General features: G+C 42.4%; 1 protein-coding gene across 6 annotated transcripts in view; it reads right to left on the bottom strand.

Moving 5' to 3' along the window:
• il1rapl1a (interleukin 1 receptor accessory protein-like 1a) overlaps positions 1-27,755 on the bottom strand; it is a 286,407-nt gene that overhangs the window by 160,747 nt on the left and 97,905 nt on the right. Inside the window, exon 1 of one of the 6 annotated variants that reach the window (XM_079357677.1) lies at positions 12,428-13,200. The exons of the other annotated variants lie outside the window; for them this stretch is intronic. The gene's annotated coding sequence lies outside the window, so the exon portion shown is untranslated. Of the gene's footprint in view, positions 1-12,427; positions 13,201-27,755 lie in introns of those variants that run through there. 6 annotated transcript variants of the gene reach the window in all.

Below are 27,755 nucleotides of genomic sequence, written 5' to 3'. Positions count from 1 at the left end.
TGGATGGAGGGAGAAAAAAAATGGAGGAAGAGGAGAAGAGGCAGCAGGAGAGAAAGAGGGAGCGAGGAGGAGAAGGAGAGTGGGGGGAGGAATGGCAGGGGCTGCAAGCCTATAGGAGACGTGCCAGATCCCTCCAGGAGCCAAGAACAGGACTGACTGGGCCTGTGTGTCAAATCAGTGTGCACAGGGGCGCACACACACACACATGCACGCGCACACACTCAAACACAAGCATATGCAGGATGAACAGACACATAGATGTCACGAAGCTTCAAAGTTCGCCCTGCAATGTCAGTGCTCTAACAACATGAGACAATAACGCCTAATCATCTTCTTGTACAGATCCATCATTACACGTTGAGATCTCTTTTTTCCCTTCCAGGTGTTGACATCCAGATTTGATTTTTGATCAACACCGATTACCCCTCTAAAACTAATGTAACAAAAAGTACACGCGGTATAGGTGCAAAAACATGTTACATTTGACTCTCCGCGAGCAAAACACTGTTCTTTGTTATCACCTTTGATAGTTAACCTCTGAGCTAATACTCAACCGATATAAATAACCATTCGAGACACTGATTAGAAAGCTGCTGATACCAACATCAACGAGAACACTCAAGAACACTGGTTCAAACTTGATTGATATTACAAATATCAATTCCCAATTCAGGTCATATCAGAGTAATAGGCACTACTGTAAAACTCTACCGCATGTATATTAACCCATCAGTCACATATTTTATTATCATGTTTTTCCAGCATCTTTGGTATTACTCACCGCTGCACTATCGTCAACTGATACCGATTTTTGCTGTTGCTTGATCCATAACTGGTCTCCATTCCATTTCAAGTATCAACTCTTATCAAGAATACTTGAGCAGTTTTTCCCTGTTTCTGCTTGATAATTATACACTCTCCATATCCAAGGGTTTCCAATTTTGGCTGCAGGAGGACGTCTGCTCTTCCTCACTTTTCTGCCCGAGTGTGTGCACCCCTGTGAACCTGATTGGAGGAGTGTTTTAAGACTTTTAATACTTGGCTAGGACTTGGTACTATCTCATTACTGACCAATGGCACTAATAGCAAGCATCCTCTACACAATGTGGGTCTACATTCGAGACGGCTGCTCCACACAGTGCAATATTTATGGCAGTCGCTCCTCCCAGGGGACTCATTGCACCATAACACAGACCACTGCAGCTGACAAAATAACAGCGCAGAGTGTTCTAGCTTTAGGAAACACTAGAAACACCTCTCATTCTCTCCCTTTTTGACTCTCGCTGCCTCTCTTCGCTCCCTCGCTGATTCTTGCATGACCTCGTCTCCATTTTTTTTTGTCTTTCCATTCTTCATAGCTTAGGGCTGAGGCCATCGGAGTGGATTTCAGAGACAAGTTGACAAGCCAAGAAACAGAAAATTGAGCTAAATTCCCTCCTCTGTGTCTCTGTCTCTTTTTTTTTTTGTGGTCCCGTCCACAGAGAGATCACGGCTTACGATTTCACTGTTGTGAGCAAATCTGATGTTGGAAATTCTGACAACTTTTTTTTTTTTTCCCTACATGTGGCTGCCAAGCTCGGAGATTTTCAACATTAATGTCTCCAAGGAATGCTACAACAGTGATACACTTTCCGCACTGGTTCAGCAAAAGAGAAGAAATAAATGATTGAATTACATCTTTAAATGCAATTTCATCCTGTGAGACAAGACAATTTGCTGAGACTAATCTTGTGTGTGTGTGTCAGAGAGAAGAGCTTTTTTCTTTCTTTCAGTGTATCATATGTTTCTTCTATACATCTTCCCTTACACATTCAACCCCATGGGACATTGGCAGGATTTCCCCAGAACCAATGCAAAGTGACAGCAGGGAGAATGATTCCATTACTGCCAGTGTTGTCTGCCCTGCCTGTGTTAGAACAAAGCTGATGACACTGTGTGAACACGGAGAAAGAAACATATCAAGAATGAAACCCTTTTCTTTTCAAACCTCTTACCAAAAACAGACGCAAGAAGTATCAGCCAAAATCCCATTTTAGTCTTCCATTAGCCAATCAAAGACGCATGCATTAACATAAAGGCTGAGATGGCCTGGATCCTTCAAAATGATCTCAGAACACAAATACGAAAGAATGGTCGTGGTTTTCTCAGGATGAAAACCGTGACGTGAAAAAGAAGCTCTGGATGGATGAGATTCTTTACTATCACAACCACTAGAGAGCATCATCACCTGAGCATATCTTCATTTTGGACATTTACTGAAACAGCTTATGCGTGAAATCAGTGTGCACCTCTCTCTGGTGTTTGAGGAAGACAAAGCAGGTGGAGAAAACTAGAGCTCAGTATCTGCAACTGTAAAACAAGTAAAAACAAGTTTTGCCTAATGTCTCTCAATTTAGTTCTGCACCGTTTCTTCACCTCTAATTGCTTGTTTTATTTTGTCCTTGTCATCCTCTTTTCTCATTGACGTAAAGTCATTGGCCTTTTGCATTAACTCACCTTCATTACTATCTTAACATAAAGAAGAGTTTTAACATGGTGTTAAAAGTGACAAGCGTCAGTACAAAACAAAATCCTCTCCATCATGAACTGAGCAGTCAACCTGTTGAAGGTGACCGGCCTTACTTCTTACAGCACATGGACGGCTGTCTTCGTATAGTCAAAAAGAGGTGAAGTGTGTAATTGAAGTGCTCATTGTAGGAGCTTCAAGTAGAGAGACTGAAGTTAAGAGCCTGAAAGAAAAAGTGAGACAGGTGTCTGCAGCGGGGGAACTGGAAGTCTATGCTGAGAGAGCGACGTGTGTCAGGGAGGTTATCAGCGAGGAGAAGGCAGTAGAGGTGACTTCAAGTATGCTGCGGTTCCTGCATTTATGTCTTCCCCTGTTAAGTCTATGCATCATTGTATCCTCTTATGTCTTTACTGAAGGTTTTTGAAATCCCAGTGTTCACCTTTTTATTTTGGTAAGCTAACAAAGTATCTGTCCTATCTGTCTCCCTCAGGGGAGCTGCTTGTCAACAGGCAAGACAGGCGTTACTTGGTGCCTAGCAGCTGACTTGGAAGAGGGGAATCCGACTGTTTAATGGTGAAAGTCTGAAAGAGTTTAACCCAGAACATAATCAAAATATGCAAAGTTTTCAATGACAGTAGACCCCCCCCCCACCACACACACACACACACACACCTCAAGGTGGTCCCATCTGAAAGCACTCATTCGGGTTTCCCTGTCAAGTTTTGTTTTTAACCATGCTTGACAGAAAAAATAGACTCGACGATATCTGACCAAAATTAACCATTTAGTTTGATTACCAAGTACCATGCTGTGGAATGCTAGGCCAAAACATATCTGTGTTGTCACTGCGAGAAAATATCCAAAAGAAAAAGCTGAAAATGTCACTAATGTGACATGTGTAACCTGTGCGCCGACGTGAGTGGCCGCACATTCAGTAGCTCCGTCCCTGTCGTACTTGTCTGATATGTTATTCGTTTGTTGTGGCTCTGTGCCAACTTCTACGTTTATAGTTTTTATAGTACTATACTATATAGTTTTTATAGTACACCTTCAGTGTATAACTTTATGTATCCTATGGATACTTTTTCGTGTTTTCGTGGAAAGAGCAGCGGAAAACTTTCCTATTCACGGGAAACGCTGCTCTCGCTCCGGTCAGCGGGACAAGCCGGCATCGTTCACCCGATACCAGAGGAGCTGAGGCGGCGGTATAGAGGCTGTAGAGCGGGGGCCCTGGTAAGGGCTAAGCTCGCGGCTAAGCGGTGGAGGTACAAGCCCTCGGTTCCGGTGATAGTTATGGGGAACGTAAACTGTCTAACAAACAAGACAGACGAGCTGGCTGCGCTTGTGAGGAACAATCGGACATTTAGAGAGTGCAGTTTAATGTGCCTCACAGAAACCTGGCTGACTCAAAACACCCCAGACGCTAACGTGGATCTACCGGGCTTTACTACAGTGAGAGCGGACAGAGACACGAAACGCAGCGGCAAACGGAAAGGAGGAGGACTCGCGCTGTTTATTAACACCAGATGGTGCCACCATGGACATGTTACTGTGAAGGAGGCAACGTGCAGCAGAGACATCGAGCTGCTGGCGGTAAGTCTCCGTCCTTACTACATGCCGAGGGAATTCTCTCACGCGATCGTGCTCTGCGTCTACGTTCCTCCCCGGGCACACGCCGAAACTGCGTGTGACGTCATCCACGCGACCACCTCAAGATTACAAACGCTGCACCCGGATGCTTTCATCGCCATCTCAGGGGACTTTAACCATGTTACTTTGAACTCCACACTACCGGACTTTCACCAGTTTGTAAGCTGTCCCACCAGGAAGAACAGGACAATAGACCTCCTGTATGCAAACGTGAAGGACGCCTACACTGCCACCCCGTTACCACCTCTGGGTAAGTCCGACCACAACCTGGTCCTACTCAAGCCACAGTACAAAACTATGATCCAGAGACAACCGATAACTACACGCACCTTCAGAAAGTGGTCTCCCGAGGCAGAGGAGGCCCTCAGAGACTGTTTTGAGACCACTGACTGGAGTGCCCTACAAGAGACCCATGGTGAAGACATTGAGGGCGTCACACACTGCACAACTGACTACATGAACTTCTGCATGGACGTTGTGGTTCCCACTAAAACTGTGCGCTGCTTCCCGAACAACAAGCCCTGGATCACCAGCGATGTCAAGGAGATCCTTAACAGGAAGAAAAGGGCATTCAAGGAGGGAGACCAGGCAGAGCTGAAGCGGGTGCAGGGGGAACTCAAGGTCAGACTCCGAGAGGCAAAGGAGGAGTACAGAAGGAAGGTAGAACAGAAGCTTCAGCAGAATAACATGAGAGAGGTCTGGGAGGGCATGAAGACCATCACAGGCTGCAGGAAGAAAAACAACAACGCAGAAGACGGGGACCCTGAGAGAGCAAACCAGCTCAACTTGTTTTTTAACAGGTTCGACAGCCCCGTCGCTGCAGCCAGTGCCTGTCCCCCCAGCACCCCTCTACACACCCCCTCCCCCCCCTCCACACACCCCCTCCCCCCCTCTCACTCCTCCCCCCCCCAGCACCCCTCCCCCCCCCCCCAGCACCCCCCTACACACCTCCTCCCCCCCTCTCACTCCCCCCAACACCTCCACCAGAACAGATACAACCTCCAGTGACAATCCATCCCCCCTCCCCCCCACCATCACCAGAGACCAGGTGAGCAAGGAGCTGAAGAGACTCCGCCCCAGGAAGGCAGCAGGCCCAGACAAGGTGTGTCCCAGGATGCTAAAGGCCTGCTCTGCTGAGCTGGGGGAGCCACTTCAGCACATCTTCAACATGAGCCTGCGGCTCGGGAAGGTTCCTGTGCTCTGGAAGACCTCGTGCCTCACCCCTGTCCCCAAGAAGAAGAACCCCAGTGAACCAGGCGACTTCAGACCAATCGCTCTGACATCCCACGTTATGAAGACCTTCGAACGGCTGCTGCTCCAACACCTCAGACCCCAGGTACAACACGCACAGGATCCCCTGCAGTTTGCATACCAGGCAAAGGTGGGCGTGGACGATGCCATCCTCTATCTTCTACACAGGGCTTACTCTCATCTGGACAAAGGGAGCAGCGTGATGAGAATCATGTTCTTTGATTTCTCAAGCGCTTTCGACACCATCCATCCCCTCCTACTGAGAGACAAGCTGACCGAGATGAGGGTGGACTCGCACCTGGTGAGGTGGATCACGGACTACCTCACAGAGAGACCACAGTACGTCAGACTGAAGGACTGCACATCTGACACTGTGGTCAGCAGCACCGGAGCACCACAGGGGACCGTGCTCTCCCCCGTCCTGTTCACCCTGTACACCTCGGACTTCCAGTATAACTCTGAGCTCTGCCACATGCAGAAATACTCGGACGACACTGCAATAGTTGGTTGTGTCAGGGATGGACAGGAGGAGGAGTACAGGAGCCTGATCGAGGACTTCGTGACGTGGTGCAGTGCCAACCATCTGCAGCTAAACACCTCCAAGACCAAGGAGATGGTGGTGGACTTCCGAAGGAACAAACCACATCTAGAACCTGTTTCCATCGGCGGGGTCGATGTGGAGGTGGTCAGGACCTACGGGTATCTGGGGCTGCAGCTGGATGACAAGCTGGACTGGTCGCCTAACATGGACACTACCTGCAGGAAGGGACAGAGCCGTCTGTACTTCCTGAGAAGGCTGGGGTCCTTCAACATCTGCAAAAAGCTGCTGCAGATGTTCTACCAGTCTGTGGTGTCCAGCGTCCTCTTCTACGCCGTGGTGTGCTGGGGAGGAAGCTGCAAGAAGAGGGACGCAGCACGCCTGGACAGACTGGTGAGGAGGGCCGGCTCTGTGGTGGGCACAGAGCTGGACTCACTGGTGACAGTGGTAGAGAGGAGGTCTCTGGACAAAATGCTCTCCATCATGGACAACACACACCACCCTCTGCACAGCACCTTCACCGGCCAGAGGAGCATGTTCAGCGAAAGACTGCTGTCACAGTCGTGCTCCACGGACAGACTCAAGAACTCTTTCGTCCCCCTGGCAATAAGGCTGTATAACACTTCACTGTCACGGCAGGGAAGAAGCGCACGGTGATCCCTGGAATCTTTTTTCACTTTTTTCTCACTCCTCACCTGCACTGCTGACCTCAGAGTCAGCCTCCAGTTGGACACTTTAAATGCATATTGATAGTCACCTTACTGAGCACTGGTCACTTTAATGATAATCACCCTAGTCATGTCTGGTTTCATCCTACTGTTGTGTTATGCTACATCTGTAAGGGTTGACATGATCACCCTAATTAGGTCAAGTTTCACTCTATTGTCTCCAACACTTAATGCTAATCTGCCCATCAATAGTTGGGTACTTAACGATAATTACCCTAAGCACTCCTGGTTTCACCATATTGTCTAGGTCACTTAATGCAAATCACTGCTCCTTTAAGTTGGTGAGCCAATTTACATTCCTGCATTGACTGTTTAACGACTGTACTCACACCTCTGGCATAAGCTCAAACACCTCTGTACATGCACATGTAACTAGTTTCTAAAGGTCAGCACTTTGTTTCTAAGGCTCTTTAACTGTTTACAGGTCTCTTTTAACCAACACATATTTTTCTCTCCTCACAGGTTATGTACATTATGCTATATTAGTTTTAAGTCTAACTGCTAATGCTAACTGCACAGGTTTAACATATAATTATGTTTATTCTTAGTCGCATAGGGGCTGCTAAATCTGTTTGGGGGATTTGTATACAGAGGGGAGGGGGGACAGCGGGTGTGTATTGTAACTAATGTCCTGTGTCCTGCCTGTCTGTATACTGCTACTGGATGCCTTGAATTTCCCTCGGGATCAATAAAGTATCTATCTATCTATCTATCTATCTAATGAATGTAAAAGGACTTTGCAGGTTACTTTGGTGTGTAGAACTTGTTCTTTGTGTTTCAACTTCCCCAGAAAGTCACTCACTCACTCACTCACTCACTCAATCGATATGATACACATTTTGGACATAAGGTTATTAGCACGTACAGTCGTTATTCCATTACAGCCCAATTGACTCCAAAATCTGTGCGTTGACGTTGCGCTGGTTTTGTTTAAACCATCTGGCTGGCATACATAAACATTTTGCACACACAAAAAAAGTAAAAAATCTTACGTGTAGAGCTTCCCTAAACTGCACGGCACTTTGTTAGATTTATAGCTCATGATTTACAGCGACAATTTAGAAAAACAGACATCCTGGAAACGGATTTCAGACACTTAACGGCTGACAGTTGTGTGACAAAAACTGAAATATTGCTTTGTTTTCCTCACCTTTCCAAAATCTACCCTGAATCTTCCAACGTACTTCAAACGCTGTTCACTGTGGTTCAAAGTATTGACCGAAAAGGAGAATCTGATTCGTATTAGCGCTCTTAACCTCCGTATCATCTGAACTCTTATTCAGATCTCGAAGCTCGCACATCTGAAGAGTTCAAGCCTGCGGCTCCTCAAACCGACGGATAAATGCCAGCGTCCTAATTTGTGAGATGGAAACCTGATTTATTGTACATGTTTGGTTATTCTGAAGGGCAGTTAATCAAGCAGAATTCTCCCTGTGCTGTTTATTGTTCCTTTATTGTCAATCAATGTGACAAGAAGGAGATTGTCTTTTAAAACATGACCCTCCTCCAAATATCAATTCCAATAGTTCAGTGAATCTAATAATGTGCATGCGGGAGTTTGCGTGCGTGCGTGCATGCCGCTGGGTGGATTAATGAATTAGCTCCCCGCTGCAACCTAACCTGCAACAAATCACTGACCTTGTCCTTTCTGCTCTGATCTAAAGGGCTCCATCACATGCCACACACGCCAAACGCTTGTATTTCCTTTGAATTCTACATCTACGTGTTGTTATTGTATGCTCATACGCGTCTGTGCATAATTGAACATTTTGAACCCTTGAGCCAATATGCCTCAAATGAATCCTCAGCTCCCACATCAAAATGATTATTTCTAAACAAACCGTGTTTAATCGACTGCGTGCCTCCACGGCTCTCTCCATCTGGAGGATGCTGTGTGACAGCTTCCCTTAAATTACAAATATCAATCTGCCACAGTGGGAGCTCAGCTGCCAGTGGCCTCATGGGGGTTCACGTCAAAGCAAGCAGCCTTCAAAACAAAGCCATCAAAACGCCTCGTCTCTGCTTTTATTCTAAGACAGCCGTGTCCCTCACCTGATCACAGCTCGGCTTTGGTGGCCAAATAGCAGAACAGAAAGGGCTTGTTTGTTTTTAAACGGAAGGCTAAATTATATCTAAACTGATTTGTACTCAGGCCCAGTATGTGGTTCTGGGTCAGCCCTGTTTAGCTCCGCCCCTCTCCCCCTCCACGGCAGGGACTGACAGACGCCAGCACCGAGGGCTCCCAATCTGCTGTGTGATCAGAGGCACTCCTCCCTAAGCGTGTCCCCCCCCCCACCCCCACCCTCCTCCTAGTCACCGGCTGTCTGCCTGCGGCAACACCACCACTTACACTCCATCCACCCGCTTATTGATACACTTCACCGCAGGATCGCCTTCGAGAGCTTCTTGGGAAAGCAATGGGTCTGCGGGGTGGTCTAATTCAATCAATGTTAGAGGAGAAAACACACACATCATTCATCACCAGCACAGTAGCAGGCGAGGAAGACTCTCCAGCAGCTCTTCCTTGCCACTAGATGACCATTAACACAAACAAATTGGCTCGCTGGGTTCCCACTGAGCACTGAGTGGCTCAGTTAAGTGGTGCACTGTTATCATGCAAAGGTATTTTAACATCTCTGGATCTTTCTCATGTAAAAATGGTCCAACAGTAATCACAGAAAACCAGTGCAGCTGGTTATTAGACAAACATTGGACGACATAGCTCCCCTAGGGTTAATTTGATTTCCATTTGGGCGGTGAAACAGTTCCCCAACTGTGTTTATAGCAGGCATGGTGTGCACTCTGTGCATTATTATAATAGGCTCAATCGGGTATTTTGCTCTGTGGAATTCAAATAAAAATGTATGCAGGAATAAGCAGTGTATCTGTATGAATTACAAAAGACCTGAGAATGAATGAGATGATCTAATTGGATACTTTCACAGTCATTTCAATTGACTTGGAGGCAGATACAACTGGCTGCCTTTCACACATTTGATTTTGGTTGATTTGGACAGATATTTACTGTTTTACATTTTATTTTATGTCTTTGAATGTTTTATAGTCATGTTTTATTATGTTTGTATGTATGGCTGCTAATTGTTGGTCAGAAACCGTCTTGACTGTATGGCTTCATGTCGGCCATGACACTCGTGGAATGCACATTCAACATATCAGCAACTTTTTTCCTAGTTATGTAAAGATCTAAATTCAAGATAAGTTAAAAACTTTGAACCATGTTTGGCCATATTTATCAAATACAACATGAAAATGATAAGTAGACCTCTAGATGTTGCATTAATGTAGTAGCTTAACCTAGACTCACATTTGCACACCAGTGTTGCCTTCAAAGTTTCTTACTCTGCATTTTTTAACTGCATAATTGTACATTTATTGCAGCACAAAAAGGAAATGTTATGTGTTTGCATTGATTTTTTTTTTGTGGATGTAATATCTGACAAAGGGCTTTTTTTATTTCATCTTAATATTGTTGAATTGAGCAACACAACTGATAGTCAGATAGCTGCAAAAACACAGGATTTTCTTTCCACATTGTCGAAGCACTTTTCTGCAGTGTTTATGCGTTTCATTCTCACAAAACAGACTCTCACATAGCTAAGCCAAGCACCACTCCATGATGATCAGCTAATGGATTTTAACACCACTCAGTACACATGATGAGGCCATTTAAAGCAAACAGCGTAGAGTATGGACACAACTGAAGGATAGAGCGACAAAGAGAGAAGGGAGAGAGATAGATAAAAGCACAGGGACACAATGTGTTGCCATACCATGAGGTGTGAAATGTCAATTAAAGGTGGCAACGTGTGTCATGTATGGAGCACATTTCCATAATGATATTAGAGGAGCAATATATGGTACTGCAGCAAAACCACACAGTCCGAGTACTTAAATATTCTGGCATAAAATCTCACCATTACCAGAGAGATCTACTTCCTAACTCATCCTGGAGTTGAACAAAGGAGCTGTCTGTTTCAGCACCACGGACAGTTCCTGTCATCTTCCCTATGACGAGGTGCTGCTGGCAGCAGAGTCGGCCCTGTCAGTTTTATCTGCTGATGCACTTTCAGAACATTAGACAGGAGAAGTGACTTCACCGATTCATTAATGAAAAGCTAAAAAAAAAAAAAAAAAAAAGAAAGAAAAACAGCAGAAATCCAGAGTGACTCGAGAATGTTCTTTCACGACTTTGTATATTTTGATAAAGTGAATTGGCTGGTAACTTCCAACTGGACTCTCTGGCATAAAATAGATATAGGTCACTTGAGAAACCATAAAAACACCGCTTGCTCTGATTAAAGGTATAAAACCCCAGCTTGGTTTCTTTTCAAAGTGCAGTTCAGCAAGAAACCAGCGAGACAGCTCCTGTTAGATTTAATTGTGTTTCAAGCAAGCTAAATAGTCCCTCGTGTGTGTTTGTGTGTGGGTTGGGGGGGGTACCTTTAAGCACTTGCTCACACATAAAGTTCATGTTCAAGATGGGACCACCAACGATTTTCATCAGATTTACTAATTGTCTAACATAAAAAAGGAGAATAAATATATCAAGACGCTAATTTCTAAGGTTTACAACCAAGCTTAAAGTATTCCCGCATTTCTGATTCCGGCGCTCTTCCACAAATAGGACCATCATCCATCAGCTCTCAGACCTCTGCGTCATGCGTAGGTATTCGCGCTTTGCCACTCAAGGGACCGCGCTGTTTGTCTCCATGGTGCAAAAAGGCAACAGAGCCGATGGTTGTTAGGGAGCGAGCTTCAGTTTTCATACAGTTTCATAACTGTAACATAACAAAAAAAAAATGACCGCGTGCGCGCCTATTTTTGCACCCCGTTTCTGCCTCTAATTTTGACTCTGCAACTACTCTCTCTCTCTCTCTCTCTCTCTCTCTCTCTCTCTCTCGCTCTCTCTCTCTCTCTCTCTCTCGAACACGCGTGCTCAGTTTTTCAACAGAGTGTGTGCGTGCACGTGATACACACAAATACATACAGAGAAAAGGAGAGAGCCAGAAAGAGAGGATAAGAGAGGCAGAGTGCATGATGAGTTGTTTTTTTTTGCGGCGCCACCATCTCGAAAACTTGGCTCTATTTTAATGTAAAAACGGCGCCTCAGTGAATCCAGCAGCATGTGCCCTCCGCATAAAAGCAGGATTGTGATTTTAATAAGGCTTACTGGTAGTCTAGCTTCAGGGAAAGCTGCTGCTTCGTTTACACCTTTATCTAAATCCTCTCCTCAGTGAGCTCCAGTGAGCCCGGCGGGCCGGTGTGTGAGACTGCACTGCAGAGGGCTTCATCGGCAGCTCCACCACTGAGCTCGTGAACTAACACATCGCGATCCAAATCAAGGAAAACAGGAGATCATGACGAAAATACGCTCTTCTATTCTCTCTGATAATGCGACACTTTTGGTTTAATTATTTAAGTGTGGCTTCTCTGAGTGTTATAGAAACACAATGATTGATATCGGACTTCATATATTTGCTGCAACACTGGCAGGTGCTGAACTTCTCATAGCGTCTGACTGACTTAGATCCTTTTAAAACTGATATATATAGCATACCCACTGTCTTTTTTCTCTCTCTCAAGCATTACTGGTGCAACTGAACGGCAAAAACCCAGAGTCACAGCCGATCGAGTAATTGCTGCAATAATCGAAAAGCGACCAAACGAACTTTATCAAACGTTCAGAAAAACCGTGTTATAGAGGCAAAGCCAAAGAGGGAAAAACTGGCCTACCTTCAACTCGATTCCAAAATGGTACGACACTGTTTGTCAGTCAGTGGGGAAGGCTTTGGACATCACAACTCCGGGTCAATCGAGAAAACACGTTTCCATAAAATTGGTGCAAGCCAGTGATGGAGTGTGTCTCAGCGAGGTCACCCATTCAGCCAGTCGTCCGGTTAAAATCCAAACAGAATGATGGAGATCTTATCTGTGTCCTTTGGGGAAGAAGTGCGCCAAGCGCTCTCCTACGCAGATGTGACTTTGCGCGCTTGAAATCAAACGAATGATGGGTGAAATGGGAAAAAAAGATACTACTACAACCAATACAAAATGTATATAAAAAAGAGTGAGGGCGCAGATGCCAAATGATCAACCCCCCTCCAAAAAATCTGTCTCAATTCGCAGTCGTTTCCTAATCCTCTCCTGGGTGCTTCACCAGCCCAGACGCACTGCTCGCTGCGATCCCCACTCAGCAGCGCCGCGGCGGAGGAGATGGGGGGGAAAAGAAATGTATGGATATAATGGCCAGATCCGATGGGGGGTTCCCTCCACAGCTCTGCTCTGGAGTTGCACACGACGAGAAGAATCTCTCCCTGGTCCTAGTGCACCGCACACTGTCCCCTGCTGGCGCTGGAACGCACGAGGCGGCTGCACCTGCACTCTGTCATTCCTATCGATTAAACTGTAAAATGGACGAGGGGGAAAGAAATTCCAGCAGACACCTATAACTCAGGTCTCAGGCTAAAGCTCGGAACAGAGAAGGGAATGTGCATAAAGGGTCCTTACTTGTTGGAAGAGGGAGAATGTAGGGGAGGGGAGAAAGAGATAGGTCTTGAGAGAGAGAGAGAGAGAGAGAGAGAGAGAGAGAGAAGGAGGTAGAGAGCGGGAGAGAGAGATAAAGATGTAGAGAGAGAGATAAAAAAGTAGAGAGAAGGAGGTAGAGATAAAGGGGAAAGGAGGCAACAGAAAGAGAGAGAAGGATTTGACCCTGAATAAAGAAGTTCATAAACTCATGTCCAAGCCTCATTGAATCAAAATTCAAAGTGCTCAAAGATGTTTCACATGCAAATCAATGGATTCAGTGCAAGGCAAGGTAAACTGCTATTAAAAACAACAAAGAATCTTTGAATCACAAAGTTTCCAAGGATCTTGGATTCATGCTTTCTGTCAAAGTGGTCTGCTCCTTCTAACAAGATGTAATGTGGTCACTTTTTACTGAAATTGTCTTGAACTCAGAACACTTTACTGTACAAACAGAGTTTGAATAAAAAATGATATTCAGGAAACACAGCGTCATGTAAATATTGATTTGAAGTTACTGCTGTTAAGAAATCCTAAATCCTAAAACATTGAAGTTCAAAGATATTTGTTCTCCTGAATTGGTCCTGCCGCCACAGGGACATAATATAAGTATGTCTATCTGCAGATAAACAACAGTGCAACAAAACCGACTAATACAGCCCAAGGTCCTTAAACGATATGGTTTAGGTCTGGACTGGAAGGACTGGGGCTTGGTATAAAGCTGCATTGCCTCCTGGCATAGACCCTGCAGCTTGCCGCTGCACCATTGCTAAGAGGAATACTTCAAATATACTGTATCAACATACTGTACATTAACAAAAAGCCTTGACCCACTCAATACATCAGTGTTATAGTGCACACACTCTTAAACTTAAACCTCGGAAGTAGTATGCTTTAGTTGTTATATGTTTGTCTTGATTTGAATCAGTAATGTTTTATCAGAGCTGCAGCGTCCAATCACTCGCAGATTCCCATTAAGGAAGTGTGTGTGTTAGACCTGCAAGACCAACAAAAAGGCTGGTTTTAAAGTTTCCTTTGCTTATGTTATAGATCAGCCTTCAGGATGGTGGATCTGAACTATTTCCAAAGAAGTGATCAGACATGAGAATTGGTTTACCCATTAACAGGTAAGGAGAAAGAACACCTGCATGGACTGAAGCTCAAGCTAACTTCTGACAATCAAACAGACGTGGAGCTGTAATGGGAACGGACAATGTTGATGTTTTTCCATTTCTTCCTCACCCTCCTCTCTCTTTGATTTCTATTAAAATATGAAAAAAAAAATCTAAAAAATAAAAAAAACAAAAACCGCTGTGCATGACATTTCTTTTGATCCCACATAATCATTTGCTGATTACACCTCTCCTCTCCTCACACCTGTGTGGGAGCACGACGACAGCTCTTAAAATGACCTCTTACTGATTCTGCTGTTAGTTTTGTTACTCCTGTGTGTGCAGGATACCTCAATCATTCTTAACAGGCCAGTTCAGACTTCACAAAACTCCCAGCATAAATCTGCCACTTTCAACCTGAGCAAAAGGTCTGATCTGTCACATCTAATAGAACTGTGTGGGTGAGCAGGTACAAAAACAATAGTGAATGAATCAGCGCTTCTATTCATCTCCACTTATAGCTAAGTATGAGCCATCAGTGCTGATAAGCTGAAACATTCTACTACTGTTGTATTAATTCAAGAAATTAACTGGATAAAATATGTCTCTCTTGCTCCGTCTATTGATTCGATATTAGCTGAAGCAATAATATTACATAGACTAACTCTTCGTCTTAATTGGATAGGACAGCTGAAGAGAGAAAGGAAGTGTTGGGAGTACAGAGTAGGGGTGGGCCAAAGTCGAATTGGAACCCACAGCTGCTGTGACAAGGAGTACGGAATCTGAAGACGGAGTGTGCGTTTTAACCAATGAGTTAAGCAGATGTATAGGTGTAGTCCTGACACTATCTGTTTGGTGGGTGTGCCATTTTTATTTCAGTACCAAAGTCAGAAAGAAGAACTCACACCAACACAAAACATAGAAATGTTTGTCCAAGCTGTCTTTTACACATAACTTACAACAAATGTCAGACTTTTTACTAAAACCCAAATGCATCCTGTTCCAGCTACCGGTTTCTTTGAGCTTGATAAACAACAAATACTGAATGTGGTTCTCGATCAGAGGCATCACCAGAGCTAAAGAACAAGTTGAGTTTGATTAACAAGCAGCAAAACCATCCAGCAAAATAAAAAGTAGAAAGTAAAGCTTATGACATGAAGTTATAGATAAACTGTCAAAAGTATGAAAAGGGAAAGTGCTTCGAGCATCATCTGCTGATCTGAAGGCAGAATTCGACCACTTAGAAGGAAGAAACTTGTTACTCTGACAGCCCAAATACTGTTTTTTTTTTATTTACTGATGTGCGAAGGACTGGCAGTTTAAAGTAGAGTTAATAGAAGGTTCTCAGGTAACGTATACTGTATGCACTTCTACATGTTTTAGTTACATTCCACTAATAGTCATCAGCCTTATCTCACAGAATGAAGCTAATAAAACTATCAGCTAATCAAAGTGACTAGAACTACTACAAAGTCTGCCTCATCTTTTGATTTGTATGTGTTTTTGCTTATTTTTAAAAGCTGTTTTTAGGAAGCTTCATTTTGTGTTTTGGCCTTCCCATGGACAAAGCAGCACTGTTGACTCCTTCCCTTGACATGCATGAGTATCAAACTTGAGTTGTGTAGTGTCTGCCAATCATCTCACTCGTGAGCAAAAAACTAAATAAATAAAAAATTTGGGAAAATGTTACACAATTGTTTAAATTTCAATATTTTCTTGAAATAAACTGATGATAAAAATCTGTGAATAATCTGTGAACAGTGAATATTAACGTTGGCTGTCAGGCTATTTTTTTGCACTGGTATTCATCTCAGTGAAGGTGATTATTGGTTTATCTATTCATAAAATCTGCAGAAACTTAGTCTCACACAGCGTCAATGAAGTCACAAAAAAAGAACACATAGTTTGTTCGTGTACGTTTAACGGCTCAAGAACATACAGCTGTTTTTGTAGGTCAATTTGAGGACAATCACCTCTTTTTATCAAACCTCATCAGGACGTGTGGTGTCTGAACACTGAAAGCAAAAGAGGAGGGCAGTCTTGTGTAACCACGCTCGCTCCGGGCTCAGGAAACTCGTCACAGACGCATCTGCCTCCACACTTTCTGCTTTCAGAGTGTGAGTAGGTACCTGACCGTTTTTCCGTCATGCAGAAAATATAGAACCTGACTGATATGACATAAATCCTCCTCTTCCTTCTCTTTAAACAATCTCACCCACTCACTCACTCACTCACCCACTCATTAAGTCACTCGCTCACTCACATACTGCTGCCTGATAAATATTCAGTGGATGAATGCTGCATGAGTGATGCCACAGAAACTGCAGAGAGATCATAGGGCTTCTTACTCCTAAACTTCCCTGTTTCCTCCCCTGCTGCTGCTGCAGTGTTATTCAGCTTCCTTATACAAACTATTTCCCGCAGTAGCTTCTGAGAAGTACAGTAACAGTACAGAAACAGCTTCATGTAAAAGCTTTCAATTATTTCAAAAAGGGACCGGTTTTCTTTAAAGAGCATTATCAGGAATGAGAATCACTTCCTCGCACGGACAGAAATAGACTTTGCATTAGGATGCAATCAGATAAAGAAACAATTAATTCCCTTGGTTTGAAATTGAAAATTAGAAAAAAAATAATTTGAATTCTCATCGGGACACAGACAGATGTAGCCATAGCCTGTGAAAAACAGGACAAATTGTTTCCAACAAAGAAGTCCTTCATCAGTTTTTTATCCCATACAGGGTGCAATTTAATTCATTTAAATTCTCAACTGATTAACAAAGAGGTTCATCCAGAGCCCCTGGAGTCTAACCTTGAACTTTCCTTTAGTCCTTTAGTAGTGACTGTTTTGCACTCTCTGCCATCACCTTAGACACCTTATACGTATTATGGTGAACATGTTCACAAGTAGTTGAGACAGTCATTAAGGTGAGACAATGCAAAGCAACACTTTCCTTCATTTTGACTTTATGATCTCTTGGCATACTCTAATCTACAAAACTATTCGAGTACCTCTTTCCTTCACCTTCTGACTGATATCAGTCATGAGAGAGCAGGAACTAATAATCTTCTTACTCTTTGTTCCTAAGGTCAGAAGTGAACTGTAAAAAAAGGAATTCAAATATGCTGGTCCCTTTTCTTTGAAACGACAAAATCCCTGCACACTACTCTTGCTCAGCATCACCAATTCATTAGAAAAAACCCCACAACATTTAGGTCACTTTAAAATTTTATCAAGATGAGAAGTTGAAAATGCAGGCATTTTCTTTTCAACGTGATCACTTGATGTCCTGCACGCCTACCACATGAGATAGTTGGATGTGCAAACACCTCCTGTAAAACACTGCTCACATTACTTGGAAGGATTTTTTTAAATAAAAGAACAGACAATTAATGATTTCGTCTCATGTGATGCTTTTGAATGTCACATATTAAATATTACGTTTAAAGAAGTCTAAGAGCTCCCTGAAACATGTCTGTGAAGTGTCTTACCTTATATCCATTCTGATCTTGTTATTTGATTATGCCTATAAACCTATCTATTTCAGCCCTGCTCAGAACTGGCTGTTTCTGTGTCTGTAGCTTTAAATGTAAATATATAGTGCTTTACCATGCCCATCTCTGGAAGGGCTTGGGTGGCTCGGGCTTTCTTGCTCCATGCTGTAATGGTTTCAGTGAGAAGGTAAGGGCAGAACAAACGCCTAGCTGTGGGAGTTTCACCCACCTGGGGGAGGGGTTACTGCCCTTTGTGATGTCAGAAAGGGAAAATCTCCAAGCAACCTTTTCGAGCACACATTTTCTTAAAAGTGGAGTAGGCAAAAGAAGGAGGGGGTGGACTTTGGGGGGTTTGTAGACAGGCTAGGGACACAGTGTTTAAAAAAAACATGACAACTATATCTGGCTGTGAAAGCTCTAATATTTTTCTCATTCTAATAAATTTTGAAAAATATTTTGCTGATTTACTAGTTATTTCACGACTTTCAATTCATTCATAGATCTCATTATGTTTGAATACATGTAAAATGTATTCAAAGTAAACTAAAACAATAAGCTGGAAGACACTCAACAATTTAAAGATGGAGGACCTGCAGAGGGTATTTGTCATACTATTCATTTCATAAAATAAAATCACCTTTTATTTACCTCACAACAAGGATGAAGCAAATGATTTTGCAAATCAGCATGCTTGACAAAATGATTCTCTGTCTCTCATCAATCTCTTTCCTACCTGCCTGTCATTTGTCTGTCTCCCCCTGAATCTCCATTACTGAATTAAACGCACAACACACACACACACACACACACACACACACACACACACACACACACACACACACACACACACACACACACACACACACACACACACACACACACACACACACACACACACACACACACACACACACACACACACACACACACACACACACACACACACACACACACACACACACACACACACACACACACACACACACACACACACACACACACACACACACACACACACACACACACACACACACACACACACACACACACACACACACACACAGAAGCAGATGTTTCACAGAGTGTGCTGACTGATACATGCCCAGTGCCTAATTGCAGGTTTATGAAATCTGCAGGTTGAGGATGCCAAACAGTTTCCAAACGGGTGCCAAGTGGTTGCCGTGACAGCAGGTCATGACCTTCATGTGATTGTGGAAATGATGCCACCCCTCTTCACACCCCCCTTCATCTGTTCTACACATCTGTGCCAACAGAAAACTACAGCACACCGCCACATCAATCAATTGAAATAAAAAGAGTGAATAGTCTATACTTTCCAAGATGTTTTTTCTTTTTTTTTCCAAGAAAAAAAATGTATACCTCTTTTGCTCGATGAATAGTTGGCTCTGTCAACATGTCAAAGATCTTCACGAAGTTACAAAAGAAATCGGATGATTTTTGGGTGTAAGTATAGGTCATGTCCCTGGTTATTAAATGTCAGGGTTTTGGTCTTATCAACTTCCTTGGTCTTATCAAAGCTTAACCTTGACTTCTTTGTGATGTTGAACTTTCAAAGAATACCAGCTGGCCCATAGAAAAGAAGAAAAGTGAAAAGTTAAAGGTAACAAGAGTTAGGGGAGGGGAGTCAATGGGAAGCTGAGGAGTTGAACAGACCCTGTTGTTAATGTTTTTATAAGTATTTACACGAATGAACCACACACAGCTGGAGGTTCACAACCTCAAAACACTCCATAATTTAACAGCTAATCCAGCATTGTGACGATATTTAGTTATGAAACAGAAGTCCTAGAACACAGCCTACCTGTTTAATATTCCAATGTTTTGTTTTTTTAATGTTTCAACAAAAAAAAAAAAGTCTTCTGCTTCGGCAGTCCAGTGTACAAAAAACATGTTTGACATTAAGTCAACCACTTCCTGTTTCCTGGTATGAAGTGGTTTTGTAAGAGGCCCATGCAAAAGTGATATCTGTAGTCCAAGCTTTTTCACCGCCTTGTGATTTAACTTTGTGCTGAGAGTTGGTGAGAAGCAGGAGAACCATTCATCGCGTCATACAGCTTAAATTCTTTCAGCATGCCAAGTACTGCTAAATTTTTCAAGAGGGAACTAGATTTTCTCTCTCTGCAGCTCACCAACAAACCATCACCATCCCACAGTAGAAAAAAGAATCACAAGAACTTTATGAAAAAAAAATTGGAAGCTGTATCTCTTGAAAACAGTGAGGAGGAGAGGAAGAAAGAGCTCAATGAGCGTCACTCTGAAAACTCTGCTTTGAAGATTCATTTGTGAGGGATTGTTGTGGGAATGCTGAGACACCCAGAAGGAGCGTAATTGTTCAAACATCTGACGTCAATACCAAGCTAATGGACGGCGGTATAGATTAAAATGCCTGCAGAATAAGTCTGACCCACAAATTAAATTCTTCAAAGGAAATTGATGAAAAAATTTACCATTAACCAACAGCAAATAAAACCATATAGTCTGCCACTGGAGTTAAGATCTCAAATCAAACAACGAACAAATCAAGTCAGCCATCCCTCTCGGCATCAATACTTTCCAAATCCTCCTTGGGGATTCTGAGACGTCCTAGGCCAGATGGGAAATTTAATCCATCCAGCTCAACTGGCTGCTTTTAATGCAAAGGAGCAATGACTCTACTCAGAGGCCCCTCTGGATGACCGAGCTACTCACCAAATCTCGAAGGCTGAGCCTAGCCACCCTTCTTAGGAAATTCATCTCAGCTGCTCGTATCAGCAATCTCATACTTTCATTCACTACCCAAAGCTTAGGACCATAGGTTGGGTTTTAAATGCAGATCGACTGGTAAATCAAAAGCTTTGCCTTTAGGCTTAGCTCCCTCTTCACCACGACGGTCCAGCACAACACCAGCAATACTGCTAATGCTGCACCATTCCACCTGTCAATCTCACAATCGATCTTACCCTCACTTGTGAACAAGACCTAGAGATACGTATACTCCTTCACTTGAAGCAAGGATCCACTGCCCACCTGGAGGGAGGACTCCGCTGTTGTTTCCCAGCAGAGAACTATGGCGTCATACATGGACGTAATGATCCTCATCAGTAACCCTGATTTGTTTTTGACCCTCATCATCTCCAAAAAGCAGAGGCACAATTTTTTTTTCCCATTAAAAAAAAATCCAAAAACAGAATCAGTGAGGAGGGGCAGCTCTGACAGAGACCAACATGTACCTGGAACGAGTCAGACTTTCTGCAGAGGATTTGGTAATACTGGGACTACTATCGATGGCTCATAGCAACAGCCCATTAACCCCTATTCTGGCACCCACATGATATACAGAAGGAGACAATCATAACCCTTTTCCATGAAACCCATGTAGTTTAGATCAGCAAACTAGCATGCTCCACCAAGAAGCCTTGCAAGGTATTTTTCTGCCTGCCTGAGGAATTCAAATAGAATATTTAGTTTTTTTTAACCTCTGTTTTAGGTCAACACCAACCCCACATTAGAAATATCAATCAACCTCTTTATGTTCACCTACATTTGCAAATTAGATTCAAACTATAGGATTCTGTTGCCCTTTAGTGTGAAGAAGTACATGGTGAGGTTTGAGAGCTTTTTCACTGAGAACGATGTTTGAAATTTAAAACAAAAACAACTATGAGAATGGAGGGTGTGCAGGAAAACAGTTTGGATCTGACATTGAAACAATGGGCTGAAACCTGCTTTACAGCTCTGAAAATTAAGTGAATTAAATGACCCTTTGACATGTTTTTCCACAGCCATTTCACAGATTGTTTTTGTAAAAACATTTATCGTAACTGTTATAGAATAAGTCTTATATATAAAGATTGTGAGCTCTTCTAACAATTAGCGCTAATAAAATTGTAGATTTGCAAATATCTATTCTTCAGTTTTGTTGCTGAGTTCTGACAAAGTCTCACAGTAGATAGGAACAATTTTAAAGTCTTTTGACCTTGACAACAATCTGACTGGTATTGAAACCTTGTCTATCTAAATGAATATGAGGTACGGTAACATCAATGCGGAAACACTCGTCAACAATATTACCAAGTCTCATTGAGGCCTTCCATCTTACCTGAATTATACATCAAGCAGCCAATAAAGAACCTCCATCCAGAGCTGTCATGGGAGCATTCCTGATGATTCCCAGCTGAAGCTTTCCCTTTTAATCAGAACACTGGAGTAGGATCAGCGTTTTCCATCCAAAGGATTACAGGCGAGGATAATAAGGGAAGGAGGTGGAGGTATCCCAACGGTGCAATAATGTAAAGCTTCACAAGTACTCTAGCTACACACTTTCTCTGTACTGCGTGTTGAAAGGGGGTTAAGGTTGAGCATTATCCAAATCATGTTTTCATAAAGGTATTCCGGTTTCATACCACTCCTCCTGTTCTACACATTTAATAATAGAGACAAGTATAACCAACAAAGAAAAGAAAGAACACATAGTGGAAAACTGAGGCTCAATATTTAATTGTGTTTTTGAATTTATTATATTCCTCTGTGTATTGAAAGACATGCATAGCCTCAAAATACACACATGCAAACCGGACCTATGGGCATGCGTTAAAGGAATGTCAGAGAGTGCCACAGAGCTGCTGGGGGTCTGACTACTTGCTCAAGGGCACCTTGGCAGCACTCAGGAATTAACCTGGCACCTCTCCAGCAACTAGACCAACTTCTATACATTGGTCAGTGCCAAAACCCAAGTCCCTACAGACTGAGCTACTGCAGTCCCTTTGGTTAAAGCGCGACTATAACTGTAATCATAAACAAACTACAGATGGCAGAAAAGGGAAAACAGGAAAAGGCAATGTATTTCTCATTTTTAAGTGCTCAAACATCATTCCTAGATGGTTACCTTTATCTGCTAGCCTCATTCATGTTTTAGCCTCATATCTACAAATAGCCAAAGACTGTTATACAAAACACAATTTTAAATCACTGGATTCAAAGTTGGGGCTTTTCAGAGACTACAAAATAAATTTGTGATGTAAGCAACCTAGTATTTTCTTTTCTATGAGACAATCTATCTAAAAAACTTGAATTTCCCTCGGGATCAATAAAGTATCTATCTATCTATCTATCTATCTATCTATCTATCTATCTATCTATCTATCTATCTATCTATCTATCTATCTATCTATCTATCTATCTATCGCATCCAAACTTTGTACGTTTGCTGTTTTGTGCAGTTTATAGGCTTTTAAAATGATGAGCAACAGATGATTTAAACTAGGATGTATAAAAATATCCACCTTTCCTTTCAAACATCGGAAGCGTTTGTGTCACATTGGACAATATTTTCATATATTTTGCAATTGCATGAATCAATCTTATGCAAGTTAACTTTTTAGTTCTGACCATTACATTAAGTGACGGATGTAATGGTTTTAGGCTTTTGACTCATGATAGATTAGATATGGCTTTAACCCTAATCCCAACCCTGTTGTCCTTTTTTTTTTTTAGATTAGGGCAACAACCCTTGAAATGTCTGTACACTCAACTGAGTACAAGGGATGAAAAAAGAAAAAAGGAAAATGGTGCGATCTCAAAAAAAACAAGGGATTATTTAGATTTCAGATTTACGACTCCATACAAATAAAAGTCTGTAAAAGAAAGCAGATGTGATCTTCTCACTGTTGGGGTTGGATTTCTGCCTGAGACACTCTGGTGTTTGGCAATACTCTCACTTAGTTATCAGAGGACCTGCAGCAAGAAAAAGTATTAATTGTGAGGCGATTTATGACATGCAAAAGAAAGTAAAATCAGTGAATGTATAAATATAAAGATTTACCTTTGTCTTTTCTACATTTCTACACAAGGTTATTTAACAGTCTTTTAATCACACAACTCCTACCCGGAACATCAACTTTGTCTAAAAACAATTGTCCCCTCCCTGTCCCTCTCTATTGCCTCGAGTGTTCATTAACATAGAAATTGACGAGCCACAATTGATGCTCTAAAGCAAAGTTCAGACAGCAAGGTCGGCCAAGAATCAGTAATTAAGCCAGTCTTTAAAGTGAGGCGAATCTGCTTATTAGCAGTGTAGGCCAGGACTCATCCACACAGAACTGAAAATGGAAATGAAATCCATCTCATTCCCGGAGAGCCCGCAGGATGTCAGCACTCAGTGTGTAAAACAATTACAGACTATTACGTAGGGCAAACAGGGTTGAAAGTGGACTTTGTCTCCTTGCCTCTAACTGCCTCACACCATGTCTTTGAAGAGACTCAAAGGCTGTCTCGCATTGTGTGCTTGTTGATGTCTTGCTGGTGTGTCTGTATAAGTATGATGGCGGTCAAATATCAAGCTGTAACTCAGCTTGCCTTCTCTTTTGGCTCTCCTTCCTCTGAAGTAAACGGGCACTGTCAACAGATAGCATCTTGTAGGAGCAGCGTGGTTCGGCAGAATTTTAATACAGGAATGAGGACATTAACCTGCAAGGAGGACCGAAAGCTGGCGAGCTAGCACTGCTACCACTTGGCAAACAAAGTATTGTTGTTGAACCGCAGACTACTGTGCTTAACTTGGGCTGTTTTCTGACCTACCTTACCTTTGGACAAGTTGAATTTAGGTCTCAACGATTACAAGATTAGTCACTGAGGTCATGCAAGTGGAAAAAAAATGCTGTTTCTGATTCTGTACTTAGACACGCCAATCAAGAACACGCAGGGTTCAGTAACTTTTGCTACATCCTTCTGTCAGTTTTCCCTCCTATTGTGAGTCTCTGTCTTCTGCTCACTCACATTAAAGAGCAATAACAGCCAGTGTTTCAATGGTATGCAGGACAAAAAGGGTTGCTTTTCAGTACAGCAGAGATGATTTATTCATCATTGTATTATAGGCCTTTACCACAGGTGGTAGAGTCGGGTTAGATGTGCACTTACATAGTCTGACAGAGATGTAGGCAGGAGTACTGCAGTCACTCCTCTACTATATGTTTATCTTTCCTTTTTTATCTGTCATGGCAGCTGTTTTTCATTGCTGCAGTGTGAGCAGTTGATATAAGAAGAAGAAGAGCATATAGGCTAACTGGTTGTTTTTTTTATACTATATGTCTTCATTAATTTAGCTTTTAGGCCCAGGGGTATTCAATTGCCTGGCTTTCATGTTCAATTTTTTAGGCTGTTATTACCGTTATAATCGACTCTGACCCTCTGCGTACTGCAAGAAGGAGGATAAACATGGAGGCTGAATTATTTAGCTGAAATATGGAAATCATACAGGGAGCAAACCTACTTTTTTACATAACATTTCACAGTGCTATCCTTCGTTCTCTTGCTATAGATTGTGGGTTTGGCATTAGGTTCAAGGAGACTTGCACCCAAAACTAAAATTTTGACAAGTTCATCAGTGGTTCCCTCTTTCTATTTCACTCTCTGTCGCTCACGTCGACGACCGAGGAACAAGGAAGGTGAGGGGTTCTACAAGACACTGACACTCGCTTTGTCCCACTCAGCACAGCTTGTTAGTTGTTGTACAACGTGGAGATAATGATGCATTAATAATATCAACATCCGTGATTGAAATGTTGTGCTTTGACTTGTGTCAATAAGACTGGAGAAAACATTTTTTTTCAGCTCACCGTGAGCCGTTTATTGATGATCATCTGTGTTTTGTTGCTCCTCAATACAAAGCAGCACACACCCACGTGCCCACCTTCCATAGAGCAAAGAATGAAATGCAAAATGGATGCAGTGTGGGCAGCCATGTGTGACGCGACATATTGCGTTCATGTGCTGTTAGAACACGGCCTTATACGTCAAAGTCAACGTTCAACGTCAATGTTTTTACATTGTAAATCAAAATAAAAAAGTAATATATTGTAGATCATGTTTCGGTCACAATTATCAGTCACAGAGTGTTCACTTCTCAGGATGTTGAAGCTTCTAACTCAAACTGTGTTGTTTGAAGTTTTGTTTCTCTCCTGTGTTTGAGTTTTGGTTTTGTTAAATTTCTTCCGTAGAAAACACCCTGTTCCCTGACATGAATGTTTCACGTTACGAGCACTAGAATTACAAATTTGCCAGGATTTTTATTGTAAATAACGTCTCATAAATAGAATGTGTTTATGAGTTTATTAGCGGCGCTACACATTGAGCTGATTTTCAATCACACTGTTGGGAGTAATAGCATTTACAGATGATCCTTTGACCTCAAGTCACCACCACATCCCCTTTTCTTCTAATCATCTTGGACTTAAGACAGAAAGACACCAGTTTAAACACACCTTCAACAGGTAGAACCTTTGACATGGTGATGCTAATCCTGCTGCCCTCGGCTAAAGAGACCGGGATTCAATTTACAATGTTATCTGTCACATATCACTCTGTTAGCCTGTGTTACTTGTGTTTAACTGCCTCTATGTCCATAGGGTCAACAAATTCACCGACACTACACTAAAAACATTTGTCCAGTGGCAGATGTTCATTTCCAACCATGACAGCATCGATAAAATTCTGTCCTTGCATCGACGCAAATCTTCCATTTCTGCAACACGATGCATCGTATAAATTATTCATTTCAATTCCCACACTTAAGACAGCAGCAGAAAAGGCAGAAACGCGTTCACAACTCTGTACGGTAAACAGAAGGACTGACTCAGCTGCAGGCTGGACTGTCACACAGACTCAATCTATACTCTTAACAGCCAACCACTCTATGACATGATGCTGGTTTGTACTTACAGCTGTAACCCCCCCCCCCCCCTCCTGGGACTGTTTGACCCATTTAACCTCTCTTCCAGGAGACTCAGGGTCTGATGCAGTCTCTCATATTGATGCAAGCCTTGAAATTGTCAATATTTATGAAGGATTTAATGTCTCTAACTCTTTACCGTTCTCTCCCAACAACCCAAATATCAAGCACTACTCCAACAAAAGCCATAAACAATTTGGCTTAACAATGAAGGCAACGTTTAAACCACTAAAGCCAAGGGATCAACTTATATGTTTCCTAAATGTAATCACAAATCATATTTAAGAGGATGTCATAATATTCTATTAAGAAAGGAAACCATAGTATCTTGAGTGGCACACAACATTTCTGCAGAATGCCTGGTTGATTCCATGAACTGAACATTATTTTAAAAAAAAGACGCAGTCTTCGTTTTGAAAGGGAGTCCTGCACATTTGTTGAGCGTGTGAGTTACGGTTCCATTGAGAGTGAAATTTGGGATAAAGCAGAGTTTTAGGGTGTGTTGATAACTAATCGTTCTTTAAAAGTGTTGGCAATGATTTTGATTGTTTGTTGTGTTTGCATGATTATTACTGCTGTTTACGTCACACGCAGCATGTCAACATTTACTTCATTCTTTTAAATAATCATTTATGCATACGAATCCTTCTAGCAGTTCAGGGACACTCAAATAAAAACGAGTTGCTTGAACATCTAAGTTCTAATTTTGAAAAGAGGGGTGGAAATAAAAACATGTTGTTCAATTCATTGAAAATGAATAGATTTCTAAAAATAATTGTTCGTTGCAGCCCTAGTCACGTGTTTGACCATGAAATATGTCGCACTCCACTCATCAAGAGATGCGTTCAATTCACTCGTGGACAATCTTGTTTATTTTGCTGCAGGCTGCATTGGATCCAGTGCAACAAAAGTAAGAGCATCTCTTTGCATATTATAACAGCTTTATAAACTTGCAAATTCATCAAAGCCAAACGTTGAAACGAATCTAGAACTCTATATTTAGACTGGAGAAGAAATGATCATGTAAAGCTTCCTTCTTTTTAATTCAAACAATCCCGTGGCGATGGCCTGCGTGGCGTTTCTACACGCGTTAGTAAGAAAGAAATCTTAAAACAGCTGTTGGAACATCTGCTGACACTGTGTCAGTCATGCATGAAGTGCTTCCGGTTCATTCTTTGTAAATGGTGTGCGAGTGACAGAACAAGAGG

This window comes from Symphodus melops, assembly GCF_947650265.1.
Source record: "Symphodus melops genome assembly, chromosome: 12".
Lineage (NCBI taxonomy): Eukaryota > Metazoa > Chordata > Actinopteri > Labriformes > Labridae > Symphodus > Symphodus melops.
This window is presented reverse-complemented; position numbering and strand designations above follow the sequence as displayed.